Here is a 3,795-nt window from a genome sequence, read left to right as displayed (position 1 = left end):
ATTAATTAAAAAAAAAAAAAAAAAAAGGAATGTCCTGTCTCAGAGATCTTGCAATGTAGAGTTCTTTTCTGAATTCCTTTGATGATTACTAAATGGAAGTGCAAATTGAATAAACCCTTCCCTTTGAACTTGCTTTTTGGTGATGATATTTTTGTAATAGCAATAGAAATCCTAACTAAGAAACTTGCAAAATGTTATGTGGACAATTATAGAAACAAATAATTCATACATTTCAATTTCTATATGACTTTGAAAGGAATCATCATATCTCAAATGGCATTACCTGGCAGGAGAATTGATCCTTTGTCCATGCCACACTGCAGAAGTCCAAAAGTCACTTAATAGTCCAAATTGTTCTGTTTTATGATAATATATTGCTGATGATGGCTTATTGTAACTCATTTGTAAATTAAACTATGTAATGTGTAAGTTTATATGATAGGTGAAATGTCTTACATGCTAAGGTGAGAACCTTATGTAGAGGGCTTAGAATGCTCTCTTGTGAATAAAGGGGCCTTCCTTGTATTGTAATATCTGGAGGAACCTCAACTGCCTTTTGATTCTTTGCTGTACCTCACAATCTCAAAGTATTTTTGAAAAACTAGAGAGATCAATATAGACATAGGAAATGATATAGGTAAGAGAAGACAGGCCATCATGGGAGACTCATGCTAGCTGCTGGGAGGAACCCTGGATAGGAAGCTTGGGCCATGTTTATGCTGATGGCCATTATGCAGTATGGCATACACCAAGGAGGCCCTTATTGGCTTAGGTTATCACTGACTGTTTTGTTAGAAGATGTTTCTGACCATGAGGGGTGTGGTAGTTTCAATATTCCTGGCCTAGAAAGTAGCACTATTTGGAAGTGTGGCCCTGTAGAAAAAATTGGGTCACTGTGGGTGTTGCTTTAACATCCTCTTTCTAACTATGTGGATGCCAGTCTTCTCCTAGCAGCCTTTAGACTCCCTAGTCTTTGAAGAGTTTCCACCACATCCCACAACTCATTTTCCTACCCCCTCCATAGTTTCCCTTTTCTCTCTCTTTTCTAGGCACAATTTTCTTTGCACCATTCTCAGCCTGGAACCTCCTGCTCCAGATATACACAGGACTAAATTATTTTTTCAAGTAATTTTCTGTCTCAGACCTCATCATGTGACCTGTAATAACCTTTATCCTCACTTTGTTGAGTGCAGCTTCCATATCTGTTCACTCTACAGTTTCTTACTCCTTTGGGATTTTCTGTCTCATTTGTAATATGTATTGGCTTTGAGGAATATGAGTGTTTTATATCGGTGTCCCTGTGCATAGCTTTTGTCATTGTTACTACAATCATGAATATAAAAATATTGTTTTTATTATTTTTTTTTTACTGTTTTCTTCTCTAGGCCCCCCAAAAACTTGCCTGACACTTAATAAATTATCTATAAATATTTAGTGCAAAAAGAAATAAAAAAAAAATCTGTTAATTGGTTTTGTTCAGTACCAATACTGTGGACAAAGATGTTTTTCTTCAGGGAATCTTGATGATACCTCTTCATAAAACATGTAGGCTTTTCTGCATCACATTTTCTCACTTAAATGCTCATTAGTTTTAAAAACATAGGAAGTTAAATAACATTAGATAATATGGAGGAAAAGGGGCAACTGAGGATATGATATTTCTCTCACAGATATCACATTTTGTTCCTTTAAATCCAGGGCCATGCTCAGTCAGTGAAGTCCTTGTATCATAAACATGAGAATAAATTAGGTCCCAAAGCCAACACTAATAAAAAGAAAGGACTAGGAAGATGAACCTGAGTTTAGATCCCCACAACCCACATGAAAAGATAGGTATAACTATATATGATCATGACATATTGATAGAATGAGAACATGGGAATAATGACATGTCCTTTTATTTTTAGTGCTAGAGAGGTGAATACAGACCCCTTTGGCTTGCTTGTCAGACATCCTAGCAGATTTGGTGATATTCAAGCCAGTAGGCATCTCCCACATAAAACTCAAGGTGGACAGAGTCCTATGGAGCTAAACCCAATGTTGTTTTTGGACTTCCACATACAAAACACACATGCATCTACTTACACATATACATCTAAGTGCACACACACACACACACACACACACACACATACACACATACACACTAAGTGAGAAAAAGAAAAAGGAAAAAAAATATGAATGTCATGACCTCAGGGACTCAGTTTCTCCTACATTATTTTACTTTAAAGATTTTACCATCAGCACCAAGCTAGGAATGAAGTCTTTAAACATGGATCCTTAGGAACACTGAAAGTCAAAATTATAAGATACATTCTAGTCTTGACCCTAATGCCATGGACTATGTACATCTTTACTTGGGACAGAATTCTACACTAAATTTTCACTCTAGAGTACTAAATACAATAGTATGTGCAAAATAAATAGGCTGTTTGGAGAATCTAATAGATCATTCTTGGCTCTTTGGAAAATATGGAAGAGATCTTAGGGATGTCCAGGAAGTTTAATGTCTATTCCTTCCACACAGCTTTAGGATACTGCCCTGTAGGACCATCTTTCCAAGGCGTTATCTATCTTGCCTTCATTTCAAAGTGTGTGTGTGTGTGTGTGTGTGTGTGTGTGTGTGTGTGTAGCACTATGAGTTGAATGTGAGATGTTGTCCATAAGTCACATATCTGAACCCTTAATTTTCCTACTAGGGTGCTGAACATCCTCGAGGTGTAGAACATCCTCAGTGTACTACAACTTCCATCTAGGAGGATGTAGAACCTCCTAGAAAGAGTTGGTTGCTGAGACTTGGGTATGAAGAAATACATAATCTGGTCCTGATTCTGGCTTAAGCCCTTTCTAGTTTTGACATGCTGCTTTCATCTGACCAACTACAGGCTCCTTCCCCTGAAACTAATCTGAGTAGACTGCATCTCCTGCACCAAAGACCAAAGTAAAAATTTCCTCACTGAAGGACTTTCTGCCAAATATTTTTTTTTTGTAAGAGTGAAGAGAAAACTGATATAGAGAGGTAGCTGACAAGGTTATTGACACAGAATGAAGGTCATAGCTTGAGTGTTAATTGTTCTTTCCTTTGCATTTAAGCTTTGTATACACTGAGTGCTACTTCATCTTATATACGCATCCTTTACTGGCTTCTTGATTCCTGTCCATGCAGAATATCTGCAAGGTGCTGATGTATAAGAAATAGCTTAAGTGTAGCTAGAGCAGGCTATATCTTAATCCAGAAACAAATGGTTTCTTTTTCCCTCAGGGAAAGGGGTTTCTGAGTACTTCAAGCTGTCTGCTTTCATGGCCTGAAAAGACATTCCATAGCAATGTCTCAACTTTGCATAAAGTTTTGGCAAAAAGCAGTAAACAAACTAAGAAGATACAAAATTACATGGGAGTTACAGGGAATATTTCCTATGGACTATGACATCATGAAGTTTCAAAGACACATCTTTAGTTACAGAGATAGATGACATGTTACCTGGGCTGGCAATTATGGCTACCCATGGATGGAAATAGCAGAGGAATAGTTAAAGTACAAGAGTCTCATGGTTCAGACACAACTCAATGAAAGAAACACAGTGGTATACCATGGATGATCTACTGTCACCTGCTCTCACTGCTGCCTAATGAAGACAATCATGCAAATCCATAGAGAGAGATCTAAGGACTTTGTGGATCATCAGTCAACCCACTAGAAGCTGAGTGGTACATTTGAATATTTTCCAGAAATTTGCACAGTGAAAGACATTGATCAGTATGTGGCCCTGTCTGTTCTTCTTTGTCCATTTTATT

Source organism: Arvicanthis niloticus, chromosome 10, assembly GCF_011762505.2.
Source record: "Arvicanthis niloticus isolate mArvNil1 chromosome 10, mArvNil1.pat.X, whole genome shotgun sequence".
Lineage (NCBI taxonomy): Eukaryota > Metazoa > Chordata > Mammalia > Rodentia > Muridae > Arvicanthis > Arvicanthis niloticus.
Note: the sequence above shows the minus strand (reverse complement) of the source record.